Source organism: Protopterus annectens, chromosome 9.part0 (genome assembly GCF_019279795.1).
Source record: "Protopterus annectens isolate FY-2018-M chromosome 9.part0, PAN1.0, whole genome shotgun sequence".
NCBI classification, from domain to species: Eukaryota; Metazoa; Chordata; order Ceratodontiformes; family Protopteridae; genus Protopterus; species Protopterus annectens.
In genome coordinates, this window is record NC_056743.1 from 1,561,480,251 (window position 1) to 1,561,498,943 (window position 18,693).

The following is an 18,693-nucleotide window of genomic DNA, read 5'->3' on the forward strand; positions in this document are numbered from 1 at the left end:
AAATTGCTCTCGCACCCAAAATTTCTTCACCTAACATAAGCTGCCATTTAAACCATTTTACACAAAATTCCTCATCAGAAGTTGCTTCATATCTCTTCAGCAGCTCACATACTCTTTACTTTAAATTCCAAAGTATTACCTGTCCTCACTTCTACTCCAGAATATAGCAAGATCTACACTTAAAATTGCCACAATAAAATTACTTTACTCACCCTGGAGTTTTTCAACAATTAAAGTATATACTCCCTAACCTAGACCATTTTTCCATCTCTACACCCCTCTCACCCACATCCCCTGTAATAATTCCAATCAACTAAAAAACAACTAAAAACTTCACTTCCATAAAAAATATGTAGTGTTTGTAATAAAATTACTGAACTGCATGTCTGGAGCTCTCATTATATGCTAGGTAGTATTGCCCCTCACTCGGGCATAGCTAAAGCTGCATATAAAAGACTCTTCCACCAGGATAAAGCATCATTAGAGCCAGCAAGTTAAACATAAAAGCTTGGGGTATCCTATATACTAACATATATGAGGTCTCCACTCTTACAAATACTCTAACCAGATTCAGTGATGCAGAATTACTTATTTCCTATATAAAATTACATGCCCACAAACTCCTTTGTATAATTGTTCAACATATCCCCCCTCCGAAACAATATGTCCACCCTTGCATCCATTGCACCAATGAAACAATCATCACAGTCTTTTGTACCTTATTGCTCCTCCTCATACTGCACTAATTTGATAAACTCTTAATTTTCCTACTTCTCACACCACTAACTACAATTCTTCCTTTTTATATTTATCTTCCTGCTCATTTCCATAATTTCTCCTTTCATATCTGTTTTATCAAGTATAATCTACATTGCGGCTTGTCTGTCGGTAAATTATTACTAACTTCAAAAACATTCCAATTTGATCTTTTCTCTGCAGCCATCATGCTATAAATACATTAACTGCTATTGTATTTTATTTTTGTATTCAAAAACTTACTTGTTTGTGTTAAAATGATATGTTCATGTAAAAGATAATTAAAAATAAAATAAATAAGCTCCTGTATAGATGTTTTTACCCTGCAATTATAAATGTGCATCATGTGTAACTTAAATGCGGAGCTTTTCTGCCCACTCCTCCACTGAAAATGGGTTTTACACATTTGGATTTTCCCAGTCAGCAAAGACAAATAAATAAATAATCCTAGGTGATGTCAATATCAAGTGGAGTACTTTTCACTTCTAACTATCCTTCTAGCATCAGTCTCTTCTAGGATGCTCCTTACCTCTATTACAAAACTAAACTACTCAGTAAACCCCTAAAACAACAAAAAATCATACCCCTCAGCAAATCACCCACTAGCTAAAGCTTAACATCAGTGATTCTGAATCCTACCATCTGACTATAATATAATAGAAAACAACCACAATAAAAGAAAAGGTGGTGGTGTTGCATTAATGTTCCCAAACTGCTACAATCCAAACACATATAATGCTCCTATACCACAATTCAACAAAACTGAGCTTTTTATTACACTCGTAAAACTAAATAAACAAAAGCAAGTATAATCATGTATATTCCCACAGGTGACAGTATCACTCTATTAGAAGAAATCTTACACTGGATCTCAAGTAATATCCCTTATGAGATGTAAATATAAAGTGGCTTGAAATTACATCCACTACCCCAAAATCTACTATCAACTTATTTGGCTTTAAACAACTCATACAGGGTCCAATGTATTTCACTAAAAACTCAAGTTCTTTACTGGACTGGATTATTGTATCTGACCCCAATACATTTTGTGAATTAAGTACCTTACCTGATTGTCGCAGTGACCTTCTCCAGCATATGCTAAATGATATACAAAAAATATCCCTAAACAACAAGCAGTAAAAAACAAATGTGACCTAAGTAAATTTAACCCAGACACATTCAATACAATGCTCTTGTCATTCAGCTGGGACATACAAAAATCCATCTCCTTAGACGAAGGGATAAGGGCATTTAACTCAGTATTCCTCAACAGTCTTAAAACAGCACCCTCAAGAAACATGAGAATAAAAGTAAATGATGCATCTTGGTTAACTAAGATTACTAGAAAATTGGTGCAGAACACAGACAAAGCTTGGAGAAACTGGTAAAAAAATCCCCAAACTTCTCAAAATCTTCAACAATATAAAATATTACACAACTAGGCGGAAAAAAAAACAAATAACCTCGGACAAAAAAATATAGTGTAATAATTTCCAGAATAGCCGTAAAACAGATTCCAAAAAATTCTGGACAGCAATCTACAAAATGCTACAAAAACATAATCCCAACCCATCTGCAAATAGTACTGCAATGGATCTTGCAACACAATTTAATAGCTATCTTATAGATATCATAGCATCTATTACAAAGGATTTTAACTCAACCCAGCTTCACTCAGCTGAGCAATCCCAAGCTAATTCTACATTCAACCTTCAGACAGTGCCTAAAACCACTATCAAACATCTGCTAAACAAGGGAAACGTATGCTCTGCCTCGGCAGATATTTTACCTTTTTAATTTCTAACAATAGCAGCTAATAGCATAACATAGCATACCTCATTTCTATTCTCATAAACAGCTCTATACAAGAATCATATGTCCCCATGGGGATGGGGGTTGGTATAATGGTTAAAATGTTAACCGCACAGATACAAAATGCAAGGCTTGATTCTCAACTTTGGAAGTGAAATTGGCTATGCTTAAAATGGCCCACAAAGGCAGCCAGCCTAGGACTTCCTATGAATCTAAGAAATGAATCTAAGCTCTGGAAAATGTCACACATCATCCCCCCCCCCACCCATGAAGGAGGTTATTCAACTGATATCACAAACTTCAGGCCAATAGCAATACTATCCCCACTTTCCAAACTACTGAAAAAAATGTGCCCATAAGCAACTTTTACAATACTTTACAGAGGAAGAACCTTTAACCTCAGTCCAACATGTTTTTTTGACTATCTCATAGTATTAATGTTGCTTTACTCCTACTCATGGAAACAGTCAATAAAGCCAGGGACAGTGGCAAATTTGTATCTGCATTATTCCTTAATCTATCAAAGCCTTCAGTACTGTTAGCTACACAAAATATATAACACAAATGTTATCAGCAAGCCTTATAGCAAATATCTTAAACTGGTTTCAGAGCTATCTCAAAGATAGATTCCAGTCAGTAAAATGGCAGAGCATATATCCCCCATTCTCCCTGTAAATACAGGTGCCCCACAAGGTTCAATACTCGGACCCTTACTGTTTAATATACTTACAAACTCACTCCATACATGCACACAACAGGATTGCCTCCATTATACAATATGCTGATGATTCAACACTCACATGCTCATTAAACAATCCAACTCATGTACAGGAAATCACTCAGGAATCTTTCACTGCCACAAAAGAATGGTCACAAAACTTTCAATTTATGCTTAATCCCAACAAAACTAAGCTATTATTATTTTTCCCCACATCAAAGTCCCATAAAAAAAGCCAAAACAAAACAAAACAAAACAAAAAACAAAAAACAAAAGCATCATGATTAAACTAACATTTGAAACTAAGCTGCTAGGAATTTTCTTGCAACCTACCCTGTATTGTCCTCTTGTGATGTGTGATTGTGTTTATTGGGATTTCTTCATGCTTTTACTGAAATGTGAAGTATTTCCAAGGTAGAAACCCTGCAGTAGCCAACCAGCTTCCAAAATACTCTTGCCAACATCCCTTGTTTTAACTTTAACACCTGCACTATGGCACCTTTGGGGCTTGGCTAACCTGTGTAACTAAATTAATGTATTTTAACTTTTTAAAAAGAAAAAAACTTCATCTGTAAAGTACCTGCTGCCCTTAAACAGTGCCCTCGCACATCACCAAGTCCCTTCTGACTCCCCCATTAAGCCCTTATTAATTCTGCCTCTTTATATACTTACTTACAATCCTGAGTGCCTCTCAGCTCTATCTTTACAATTTCCTAATACTGTCACCAGCTGTGTAGTCTCATCTATTCAGTAATTCTGCACTGCAGTTTACTTAAGTCCTTATAAATATATTCAGCTCCATTTCCCAATATTGTGCTCTCTCTCCCCCACAAACTATCATATAGCTCTTATCCCATTCAACAATAACTTTTACATGCATTAACTGCCATTTTGCCATTTACTTACTGACTGATAACTTTTTTTCTTTAGGCAACTGTGCAATCCAGGTCCATCCTGCTCTGCTCGGGCTCACTCTACACCCCTACCAAACTCCCAATTACCACCCACCCTTACATCACCTACATTTATTTTTAACCTCACCACACCCTATCATCCAATTATCCAATCTCTAAACACAATCTCACTCTTTCAATCTAACAAAAATTACAAGCCTGACCCACACTCCATTACACCTCCTACCTGGATACACCACCCACTTAAAGCCACACTCTACCAAAACTAATCTGACACATATGAAATCTCAATACCCCCTCCTCTAAAAATAAACACAGCATAAAAATGTCTTCTATACATATTATTATCCTCCTGTTTCTCACAACCTTTCTCCATCTTATCTCTTATCACAAGCACATAATACCTAACAACAAATCCCCTGCATTTCCTTTCTCCACTCCACTCCATGCCTCAACCTACAATATCTCAATTGCTCCTGACCTCTTTAATCTATCCAAAACAGGACTTTTTTCATATAGATACCTCTCAATACCCCTCCCAAATCTGGTCCATAAGATTACTAAGCCAACACCTAAGCCCTCACACCTGCACCCCCACAAAAAACTCAACTAAAACTAAGTGGTGCTATACATCCAAACCCTGGCCCTGACCCAAAACAGCAAATATCCCGAATACCAAACTCCACCCACCCAACTCTGATCACTACCCTAAAACTTAATGCTCCCAGTATTCTTATCATCAATATGAATGTAAGAAGACTGTTAAATAAAATCCATGAACTCCATGCAACCATCTCCCTATATTCACCTGACATAGCCATCCAAACTGAAACATGACTCAAGCCTCACATTAAGAACAATGAAATCCATCCACCTACAACATCCACAGACTGGATAAAATAAAGAAATCTGGTGGAGGAGTAGCAATTCTATATAAAGACACACTAAAACTCCAAAGAATCCAATCTGTCCCCCTTGCCCTATATAACAGACAAATACTAACTTGTCAACTTGAAATCAACCCAAACAAGCACATAACCAAAATCTATGTTTACATCCCTCCTGGTAACCACCTTTTCTCTCCTGGTCATCCTCATCATTTAATAAAGGGACCATAATCATGGGAAATTTCATTATAGATTGGTATAATTGCTCCTCAGACAATCCCTTTAATCACATAAATCTCTATGGTTGCACCCAAATTATAAACTCACCCACCAGGATGGATAAGCACAGGGGAGCCAGTCAGTTCTTGACTGGACACTAACCGATAAATCTTCTCTAGTGTATCACTCGGGCTGTCTCCAGACAGCTTAAATGATCACTCACCCACCTTTCTACTTAGACACAGAACTAACCTCCCAAGATCCATATTATATAGACAGAAACAAAAAACAATTCTCTGCAACCACCTTTAAATCACTACTGCAGCACTGTGATTAGTCACCATTAACACACCTCCACCTTGACTCTGCTATGGAATACTTTAATATTAAATTTCTTGACATTCTAAATACTTTAGCTCCTGTTAGAAAAGGTGTGTATAAAATCCAACTATACCCCATGGCTGTCTAAAACAACTAAACAATTACTCAAGGACAGAGATAAAGCATGGTCTTACTATCACAGTAACAAAACACAAAGCTCTTTTGAAACTTACTGTCAGCTAAGAAACAAATCCAAAACCCAGATTAAAAATGATAAAAAACACTTCTGTACTCAAATACAACAATCATACCACAATAATCCCCAAAACTTATGGTATAGTATCAAAACACTTCTTCAGCTTGGTCAGTCCTTAACTCCATCCCCTGCCTCCCACAATACCGAAGATAGTTTAGCCACACAATTCAACTCTTTCTTTACAAACTCCATCCTATCTGTTTTAGCCACACAATTCAACTATTTCTTTACAAACTCCATCCTATCTCTGGTAAACAATAAAAACAACACCCCACCATCTATTCCAATCCTAACCTCATCTACTGCCACCCGTTTCTCCCTTAACCCTGTTCAAACCTCTACTATAAGGAAACTACTAAATAAACTAAAACCCATAACCCTCACAATTGATCAACTATCCTACATGTATCTCAAGCTAGCAGCTGACACCATCACCTATCCAATCTCTGTATTGATAAATAGATGAATCCAAGAACAGTACACCCCTAAACTCTGAAAATTTCCTACATCATTCCTTTACACAAAGGAGGTACCTCAATGGAATTTTCCAACTACAGACCAATAGCTATTGTTTCACCACTGGCAAAAATCCTTGAAAAATGCATCCGCTCCTAGTTAATGGACTACCTTACCACCAATAATCTTCTAACAAACTCCCAGCATGGCTTCAGGCCCAAGCACAGTAGTACAACAGCCCTATTAAGCTTCACTAACACTATTAACCATCTAAAAAAATGATGGGCAACAAGTTGTATCTGTCTTCTTAGATATGTCCAAGGCATTCAATAAGGTATCGCATCAAAAACTCCTCAATGAGCTAGCATCATTAAATTTATTTTACTCAGCTGTCTCTTGGTTTTAAAACTATCTTACTGACTGTAAACAAGCTGTCCAATGATGAAAATGACCTATCCTCACACTTGCTGGTCTCGGTCGGCATTTCACAAGGATCAATCTTAGGTCCATTTCTCTTTACAATCTTCACCAATAAACTACATACAGCAACCAACCTGGCAACCACAATTCACTATGCAGATGGTTCAGCTCTAATCTGCTCTGCTCCCTCCCTGTCACAACTTCAAGAAATAACCCAAAATTATTTTTCAGACATAGGATCTTACCTCTCCAAACAGCAATTAATCCTAAATCCCAACAAAGCTAAATTAATGCTCTTCTCCAACAAAAAGCCCATCAACCAAACAAAACCCTTTATTATTTACTCAGCCAATAACACCAAAATAGAACCCGTTCCTCAAACCAAACTTCTAGGGGTCACCACTGATAGTAACCTAAGATTTGATAAGCATGTTTCACTAGTCATTTAAAAGACCCATATCAAACTTGGCTCACTCTATAGAGCCAGGCAATTCCTAACTAATGCCACCAGTCAAGCCATTGCCAGAAACTATCTTCTCTCTCTCTTGCTATATGCCTCTTCAATCTTTGCTAAGCTCAAAAAAATGACATAGGCAGACTGGAGGCATGCTATAACAAAATTGCCAAATTCACCAGAAACTCCTCATATAGATCCTACCACTGCACAGCACTTCATAAACTAAACTGGCTAGAACTATTCAACCTCCTGTCTCTGAACCAACTGACCACTGCACATACCATCATCACTAAACCTGACAACTGCCCAGCACTCCACAATCTCATCCACCTATACACTTACCACAGAACCCTAAGGTCCCGCAACAAATCCCTATTAAAAGTCATTAAATCTAATAATAGCTACAGAGATGCCCTATAGTCCAACCAAATCTCCAAAGCCTGAAACTTCATCCCACAGAATATCCTTAACACCACCAACTCAGCCAAGTTCAAACAACTTCTTAGGGCCCACCTAACCAGTAACTGGAACTGCTCATGTACGTCCCCTGGCTAAGCTTAAGCAAGTACTTCCTCCATCCAGCACTCTTCACAGCCACTTTCTTACCTCCACTTCCTCACCTCTACTCCTTCTACTACCCCTCTGCTAAGTCTCCCTGTAATTCTGTTTCATCAGCCTTCCCCCTTTCTTTCCCCCTTTTTTGAGATATCCTACCACATCTTTTCTTTCGTATTCAACTAACTCCTCATATCCTGCAAGTTCTACCTACAAAACATTACCACTTCTTTTTTCTGTCCTCAACTAACTCCTTATAAGCTTCAAGTCATACCTGCAAAACATTACACACTATACATAAATGACTGCGTCAATTCTCTTACTCCTAGAAATTTTGCCTGTATAATTAAAAGTATCCAAACAAACACATTTGTACACAACTTGAAATACACACTAGTTCTGTAATTGTATATATATTGTATTTGTATTGTATTGTATTGAAATCTACTACTCTGTTTTTTTTTTCTTTCCCTTATTGTACTGAATACTACTGCTCTATGTGTATTGTCTTATACTGTACTGTATTTTTGCTTTTGTGGAGCTTGTATTGTACTGTATTTTTGCTTTTGTGAAACTTTCTCCCTGGGCCTCCACTGAAAATGGGCTTCCCACCCAGATGGACTATCCCAGTAAACAAATGTTAAATAAAAATAAATAAATAGATAAATAAATAATAGATGACACTTTTAGATTTGTTAGATTTGATTATTTGATTAACACATACAAAATTCCATAACAAAACACAAAAAATTAGGTCTACTCTACAGAGCTAGAAACTTCCTTACCCCCACCTATAGAATCACACTAGCAAAACGTACCTCCTATCTCCTCTCATCTCCTCTGTGGTGCCCCCATTCTCTCAAATCTCCAGAAGTCAAATATTTAGGAACTGGAACAATGTTATAATAAAATTGCCAAATGTGCTCAATGCCGTACCAATCATTGTACTACACTAAAATCTCTTAACTGGCTAGAACTACCCAGCTACCTAAAATATACTCAATTACTCACTGCATCCAAGATCACTAACTATCCTGACACACTGCTCTAAATACAACCCTACAAAAATACTTCTCCAGTTGCCGTCTGCAATCACTTGACCAAAAGAAACTTATTATCCATAGACTGAACAAATCAATGGGACACTCCCTTTAACCCTACTCTATCACTAAGGTCTGGAATTCCCTCCCTTCTACCATTAGAGTAGCTATCTCTTACCAATCCTACAAACTCTGTCTAAAAGATCACTTACAGAATGGCTTTGATCCTGCTCTATATCAGGATAAACATCTACTGTCCTACTTTAACCCCAAATCTACTTTCGATCCCTTATCCATGAAACATTCTTATCAAATTTCTCTTAGTATCTCTATTTTCACTTTATTTTCTTTATATTTCCCATAGCTCTCCTGAAACTCTACTATATCAGTATAAAAAATCTCACTCCTATGCTTTATACAGAGATGAAAACTCTATATCACAATCTCCATCTGTCTCTAATATATATTTAACCAACTTTTATATTGTTTTGCCTTATTGTTTTACTGCATTTAGTGCAACTTGCTTCTCACAATATTTAGGCACTATATCTATCTCCACTAATATTAAGAATAAAAGCAGAGCAGGACTGCCTTGGTACCCAAGCAGCAATAGTTTAGAAACGTAATAGAATGAAAGCTTGATCAGTACGTATGATAAAATAAAATAAGATATCTTCCACAGAGACATTTGTGGAGTTCAAAAAGTTTATTTTCTTTACTTGGTCAGATAAGCACTGTGGTAATACAAAAGCCTTTTCCCCTTTTATTTATGTATTTTTATAGTCATTTAGTACAGTACATATCATTAGAATAAAAACAAAGGTGGTGTCTTTTGATAGGGTAAAAAGAAAAGGATAGTGTTCCAATGGTGGTGGTTTTAAGCTTATCATATGAAAGAATGTGGGTCATGGAGTGCCGGCCAATGTGGTTCTCTAAAGAAAAAAGGAAACCAATGACAGTTGTGTAGAGAAAACATGTCTAAAAGTGCCAGGATTGGGTGTATGTGTTATGGTAACCTATGGTCTAAGGTGTACATATAAACAAAGTGAATGGTGCAGGTGGGGGGATAGGGATTGGATGTTGTGCAGTGAAGAAGAAGCCAATAGTCAGTGTGTATCATGTGTCCTAGTGAAAGTGGATAAAGCAAAGTACATAAAACATGGGATTGGAAGGTGGCTGTGTGCATTGGTCACAGGAGGAAGAATTACTCTATTTACCAGGAAACTGAACCTGAAAATTTTCTTCCATAACAAGGATTCTTCAGAAAATCACAGGATTAAAGAAAAATGGAAAAACAACGAGTAACATTTGCACCCCCCCAAATCCAACTGTAGCTGCCTTCAAAGTGTGAAATGGACATCAGAAAGGCTCTCAAAAACAAAAGATGATTCTACAACTTAAAACCTCAAGAGCTCAAGGCACTAAAGGGACTTAGCTCATATCCAACATGGAGAATTGTGAAGGTTGACAAAAAAGGTGGTATCCTTGTCACAGATAAAGAGGCTTACACTACAAAGATTAAATCCATGCTCAGCAGCGGAGACTATTATGATAAATACAGTCTAACCCAAGTAAAATCTGCATATAAAAACCTAAATTCAGAATCATTTGAACTTGGTGACGTAGGCCTCATTAGTGAACAACTTCTAGATTTCATTACAGTCAATGAACCAAAACTACCCACGTTTTTCAGAATTCCAAAACCTCACAAAAATATTGTGGACCCATCCTACAGGCCCATCATAGGAAGCAGTGGGAATATAACGGAGTCTCTCTCCATTTACCTGGATGTAAAAATCAAGCCTTTAGCAAAACAAAATCCCTCCTTCATCCTGGACACTGGAGATTTCTTAAAGAAAATTTGGGAGAAACAAGTTGATGAATACTCTTTCGTCATCACCATAGATGTTGAGGCCCTCTATACCATTCTACCACATGATTATTGCATCAAAGCAGCGGTAGAATCAATGTCGAACCAAACTGGAGCTTCCACCAGAAAAAATAAAGTCATCACCAGATTTCTTAAACTCCTACTCAAAAAACAGTTTTTTTTGGCTTTAACAAGAAGTACTACAGTCAAAAAAGAGGCATTGCTATGGGGGCAGCCATGGCCCCTAACCTGCAGAATACAGCCCTTGGCAAATGTGAAAGAGACCATGTTTACAGCACTCCATTTTTCCAACATATGAACTGTTATTTTCATTACATAGATGATATATTTATAATAGCGATGAATGGACCCTACTTGATTTTTTTGACCACATCAGAAACTCTACTAACTTTCTTAAGTTCAATTATTACCAGAGAAATAAAGCCTACTTCCTGGATCTACTAATCTCAAAGGACAAAAGCTGTTCAGTGCTCTCCAACAACCTTTTTCAAAAACCGACGAGGGTCAATCTCCCATTACATAAAGACAGCATGCATCCCACCAAGACAAAAGGTAATGTGATCAAATCGCAAGGCCTCAGAATAACGCTGGTCTCAAAAGAGCTTAGAGACTTCATGGTTAATATGGATAACCTTGAAAAGGATTTTCTTGTACAAGGATACAGTAACTAGCTCATAAGAAGGATACTTGAGCCAGTAACTACATGGAGAAACAATAACATGGACCTTCTGCACACCAGTTCTAGAAAAAAGCATAACATTTCTAGTGACATTTCCATGACGGTTACTTTTTCCACAGATTTCAAGACCCATCATTGAAAGAGTTAAGGATAACTGTGTCATCATCAAAAATTCCCACACAAGCAACACCATCTTCCCAGACACTTCTAGTTTCAATATTTGGACAAACAAGAATATCTGTGACTTCGTGGAAAAAGCTGAAGGAATAGTAGAGATACCAAAAAATATTCCACTTGGTATTTATGCCTGTGGTCCCCCCCACAACTATAGCTACTGCACTTTCATGAGCAACTGCCCAGGTTTCTACAACCCCTTGGATAACCACTTCTTCCAGAGTAAAGGTCACCACAACTGCAGCACCTTGAGCGAGGTGGACAGGGCACAATGCACATGATGTCCAGCTTTCTACATGGACAAAACTGTAAACAAAATAAAGACCAGGATCGCATGATACCTCATGGACATATGCTATGACAACCTAAACAATACCCTCTATAAGCACCACAGGAACAAACCCAGACACAACACTTTTCATTTCCACTTGCTTAACCATCTCGCTAAAGATGAACTCCAAGGACAACACTATGACTGCCTTGAAAAAAGAAAACTTGAATGGCAAATCAGGTTAGAGGCATACAGACCACTGGGGTTAAACACATAAATATCCATCAACAGTGTACTAAATCTTCGGAAAGTGCACCACCAGGCATATTACTCACAACCATTCGCCAAGAGACTGTAATCTGAACTTTGACATTTAAATGGACTATACATTTCCTAATGATTTTCTATAGTATTGTTCTGTGGCTTTTAATTTCTGCTTCTATCTAATGATAATTTTTCATGTTAAATTTATTCCTAACCACTTTTTATGTAGCTAAAGTTCTGAAGTTTTTTCTAAATTCTAGGGATTATTTTCCTGACACACTGTTTATTTACTTACCACCCCAATCTTGGCAGATCTGTTGAAGCTCAGGTGAAAGAGTTGATCACATGTAAGAAAAAAAAAATTAGAAAAGTCCTGTTAATTTTAAGAAAGACCTGTTAGCTCGATATCTTGACTTGTGCAATAGCTCAGCCTCACTCTTATGAGATGCAGCTACATTTTCTGAGGGAAAGGTTCTGATTTTTATTCAGGTTTTATGTCCTGTTGACCTAACTGCTTTAATCATAGATTTAAATGAGTGTTTTTTCTACTGCTTTCATAGGTTTAGCATACATATGGCATTTACAGAGCACATATTTTTATGGTCTTCAGCATAAGCAGTCTGCTTCCCAACCCCTTTACATCCACACCAGCCCATTACACTTAATTGTTTATGTAACTGTTTTTATTTTTATTTAAACTTTCATTATTTTATTTGTAATTTATTTTATTCGGATCCATCCCTAGCTCTGCATGGGTCATCGTGGCCCTAGCACACATAATTCTTCTTCCTGTGACCAATACACACAGCCCATTCCTGTTCACACATCATTTGACCTTGTACTCACTCATCCACCAATCACCCTCCCTTGTTTCTGGCCAATCATAGCACTCCACCACAAACACACTAGCCAACCAGTTCATTCTTAGTACCCTCCAATCACCAATCATTCTTGTATTCCACCTTCCAATTCCATGTTTTATGTACATTGCCCTAGCCACTTTCACTAGTACATATGATACACACTAACTATTGGCCCCTTCTCCACTGCACAATGTCCAATCCCTATCTCCCCCACCACCACCAATCACTTTTATTATACATACACCTTAGATAAGCCCTAGGCTACCTGAACACATACACCCAATCCTGGCACTTTTAGACATGTTTTCTCTACACAGCTCTCATTGGGTTCCTTTTTTCTTTAGAGAACTACATTGGCAGGCACTCCACGATCTGCATTCTTTCATACAATAAGCTTAAAACCACCACCATTGGAACACTATCCTTTTCTTTTTACCCTATCAAAAGACACCACCTTTGTTTTCATTCTAATGTATGTACTGTTCTAAATGACTATAAAAAATACATAAATAAAAGGGAAAACAGCTTTTGTATTACCACAGTGCTCACCTAACCAAGTAAAGAAAATAAACTTTTTGGACTCCACTGACGTCTATGCGAACAATGTTTTATTTTACTTTATTTTATTTTATCGTACTTACTGATCAAGGTTTTATTCTATTTAGTTTCTAAACTATTGCTGCTTGGGCACTAAGGCAGTCCTTCTCTGTATTTATTCTTAGTTCAATACTGAGCATTTTGTTTAAACCCTAGGGGTTATAAGCACGATTTCCTTCAGAGCAAGCCCTTCACAACCATGAACGATGTGTGCACTGCTTCTTTTTTGATTATCTTCACTAGTATATCTGAACCTAAACACCCCCATAATCATTTTAAACTCTTATGTCAACTTATTTTATCCCATCACACCTACCATGTTGCCTGTCAATTATATAAATATTTGATTCTATGTACCCAGTTTATCTGTATCTTGTAAATATTTGACTCTGTGTATTAGTGTTACAAATGTAATTTTGTATTTACTGTTACAAATGTAAAGTATGTATTGCAATATAAAATGTGATCCTGGAGCTTTTCCTCCCAGGCCTCTGCTGAAAATGGGCACATACCCAGACAGACTATCCCAGTAAACAAATGTCAAATAAATAACACAAATAAATAAATAAAATAAATAAATAAATAAATAAATAAATAGTTGAAAAACAAATAATAAGAAAAAAACCTGAGAGGTGACCATGGACCCAACCTAGCGCCAGGTTATTCAGGCATTGTTCAAAGTTGTATAATCCAACAAGGTCAAGGAAAAGACATAATTATGTGCTCAAATCATTTCAACAACATATTTCCAAATATGAAAATACAATTTTAAATATGCATTTTTAAACAGTGGGCGGAGTGACATAAACTATTGTGTCTTGAAATATATATTTTCTCTGTGTTGCAATTGATTTCTATTATATCAAGTTAGAAGAAATACTCTTGTAAATAGTGAAGCTTTTAAAATGAAGACTAGGATGTTACTTTAAATGTTTAATTGATTATACCAGCTGACATTGCATGTGATTAACTTGTATATATAACCCCTTAATTGATTGTTTTTTGAATTTTAACGGTCTGACGAAGCCTTATTGAAAGCGCTTACCCACAGCATGCTGCAATAAAATATTCCGTTTTAAGATAATCGTTGGCATTTTATTTAACACTTTCTGTTGGATTATACAACTTTGAACAACGCCTGAATAACCTGGTGCTAGGTTGGGTCTGTGGTCACCTCTCAGGTTTTTTACTTATTATTTGTTTTTCAACTTTTATTACAACTTGTGAGGTGTTCGTTCTGTTGGGAGCTGCCATTTATATTTTTTGTTAAATAAATAAATAAATAACCTTCATGGCATCAAGCAGCTTATTATTTCTCTTATTCACTCTAACAAATCTCAGGACACTAATCCCATTATTCACTGTATTTTGGTCTCTGATCCTTACAACTACACTGCATCAGGAACCTTCCCTATATCTGTTAGTGATCACTGTCTGACATATACTATCAGAAATAGTATTCTCCATGCCAAACAGCAAGTATACAAAAAATACTTATAATTTCTCAAAATGTAGCCCTGAATCATTTTAACTGCTCTAAACTCATTTAAGTGGATTATTCTAAAAGCCTTGTCACTACATGAGGCGGTAGAAAGGATCAGTTTAAGTTTTTTAAGCATTCTAAACAGCCTTGCAGCACTTTATATGAAGAGAGTAAAATTTAACTTTGCTCACTGGCTTACTAATCAGAGTAGAAGTCTAATGCAAAATAGCGACAAGGCATGGGAACCTGTCAGAAACTTAAAACCTACAGAACTCTAAAGAACTTTGAAATCTTACTAAAAAGTAAGTCAACCTTGATAAGTAATGACATAGTCTAATTTACAAAACAACCATAGATATAACCACCAGCAATTCTGATTATTGATCAAACAAATTTTACACCCAGGAACTAACAGTGACACTAACTCTTGTCACAATAACTCATGTCAGAAACAGACACTGAGTTTAACTCGTACTTCATTGACAGCGCAGCTGTCCTCACCAGTGAATCATTTCCTGACTTCCCTAACTAATGTCTATACCTATCCACTAATACCCCTACCCTTACACTAAAACCAGTTGCTACTTCCTTCTTAAAAAAATACACACGTACATATATATGTATATATATATATATATATATATATATATATATATATATATATATATATATAGCTATATCTATCTATCTATATCTACATCTACACCTATATCTATATATACATATATATATATATATATATATATATATATATGGCTTTACCAGAAAGGCTCATCCAGACTCTGCTACACTTTGCTGTGAAGGAAAGGTTTGTTTGCTGTTATTTTTTGTATTTCTGTATTGCCTTTCTATATTTTGAATACTGTAGTTTGTTTTCTTTATCTTGTGTTTTGCTTGCATTCTGTTTGAACAGCATATTAAAACTTCAAAAGAGACCACAGCTCTCTCTGTTCTGAGTCAGGCAGAATTTTTTCCCTCCCTCCCACCCATTTAAGTTGTCTTGTTAAATACCACTGTCTTTCTAGCCTCTTATGTTAATCTGACCATATATCTCATTTCTCTCTACTTTCACTGGCTTATGTGAGTAATCACAAAACCATCACTTTTGAAATCCCACCCCTTCAATTATTTAAATTTATTGGCCATCCTACAGTATTTCATAGTACCAAAATACAAAAGAAACCACCCCTTTCAGTCCATTTTGCTGTTTTAAAAATAGTAACTCTCCACTAAACCTTAACTTTTTAAACAGGTAAAACTCAAGTTACCTACTTTCATATCTAACTTCTCTAGTGCACACTGCAGAGTGCATTCTTTTCAATCTTACCTTTAAGCATCCCTGTTACTAGCACTTTCTCTAATACCTAAAAAGATCATCTCTACTTGACTCCAAGTAGACTTTTCTCTATCTGTTAAACCTAGCACTTGCTCCTACAGTACTTATTACCTTGATACGGCACTCTTATAGATAGCACCCCAAAAGGCAAACCCCCATTTCTCGGTCACCCACATCCCCGGAATCTCTTTAAAGTTTTTGTCTAGTCCTTCTAGCATGTCGAGGGATCAGTTGCTAGTGTCCTCTCCTGCTCAGCTGGTGAACCTGGGAATATTGAGGCAATGTTACAATTGCCTCATGTACACAGACAACCCTCTCCTCCTCCCACAAAACACAAATACATGCGAGAGATGCAACTATACGGCCAAACTGGAGGCTGAGCTCTCTCAACATAGGACTGGCAAGACCAGTCAGGAGGAGAAGGTTACCACACACACTATAGACCCAGTCTCACATAGTACCATCACAACCTCAAATCATACACATAAACACACAAAGACATACTCGGCTCTGATCAAAAATCTACCAAAACAGCAGAGGCCACCAAAGCAGACACCCAAACAACCACCACCTCAGAACACAACACCTGCAACACATAGACCTCACAGTCAGAGTGTCAAACAGTCACAGCCCTTAAGGCCAAACACAATGCCAGACACACTAGTCATTGGTGACTCCATAGTCAGACACACTGACGTCCGCTCACCAGACTGAGTAAGGAGAAGGTCACAGTAAGCTGCCTGTCGGGCGCTAGAATCCGCCACATAACGCAAGCACTCAGGTCTCTCAACAGCAGGTACAAATACGACTCAGTCATTGTCCACGCTGGTGTAAACGACCTGAGACGTACCTCCTTGGACTACATGAAAAGAGACATTGAGGAGCTCTCTGATTATGTAGCCCAGGCAGGTATGACCCTGACCTTGAGCAGTATCCTACCTTCACCAAGAATGATGCCACAATACAGAGATAAGATGATCAGCTTTAACAATTGGCTTAAACTCTGGTGTCATTCAAAGGGGATCCAATGTCTGTCTGCCTGGGATGACATGCTGGACAAGCCACGCTGCTTCAAGGGACGGCTTGCACCTGTCACCCTGGGATTCCGGATATTGGCAAAGGCTCTTGCCAACCCCATAGTGCCTTTTTAGGCAAGGCTCAAATTCTAAACCTACCACCCTAGAACACAAAAAGGAAAAAACTAAGGGTAATGCTGCTCAATGCCAGAAGTCTAAATCTCAAAATGCACGCACTCGAGGCCCTTCTCAGTATGGAGAACATCGATGTCTGTGCAGTGACAGAAACCTGGTTCAAGGCTCCTGAGAGCACCCCAGCACTATCAGGTTTTACCTCTTATCATGCGTTCCGCCCCAAAATCCAGACAATACCAAGAAAGGAGGGGGGGGTATCCATATTCATCAAAGACACCCACACCTCAAGACTGGTGGCAACGCACGATGCATCGGAGACCATCCAGGTGCAATTAACCATAGGCAAGACTGCTCTGCAAATTGTAGCATGTTACAGGCCACCCTCACAAACTCAGGAACCTCACATGGCCTTCCTGAAAACACTAGAGGGGATAAATGTATCACCAAACACCATCATACTAGGTGACTTCAATTACCCTAATATAGACTGGGAACACTACTCAAGCCCAAACACCCTAGCCCAAAAGTTTCTGGAATTCATAAACTCAAATGCCATGGAACAACTAGTCACCATCCCCACAAGAGGAGAAAACATACTTGATCTCATCATCACGAACATGGGAGCACAATGTTCAACACCGGAAGTATACCCCTCATTGGTGAGATCAGATCGCAAACTAAACTCGCTGGAGGTCCTCATCCCACCCCCACCTGAAATAAAAAAGACCACAGTAAAGAACTTCTCAGCCGACTTCACACTTCTAAAGACTAGTGTGGTCTCCTTTAAGGCCCCGAGCGTGGAAAACAGTACTCAAGCCGCTGAATCACTTACAAATGCCTTCTACCAGCACCTGCAGGACTGCATGGATAAGGCAATCCCAAGCAAAACAAAGACTCTTTGTACCAAAGGCAAGCGTCCAGTCTGGTGGACCCCAGCCATAAACAAACTCTACAACAAAAGGAGGAAGCTACTACAAGATAGAGCAAAATCCTTAAAAGGTAAGACACCCTTGATCACTATAAGTAAAAACTAAGAGCTCTCATAAAATCATCCAAAGCAAATTTTGAGAGAAAAATAGCTAAAGACTCAAAAGACAATCATAAGGCCTTCTTTAGCTATGTTAGAAATCTGGGAGGAAACTCCCAGATATGCTCAGAACTAGTTCAAAATGA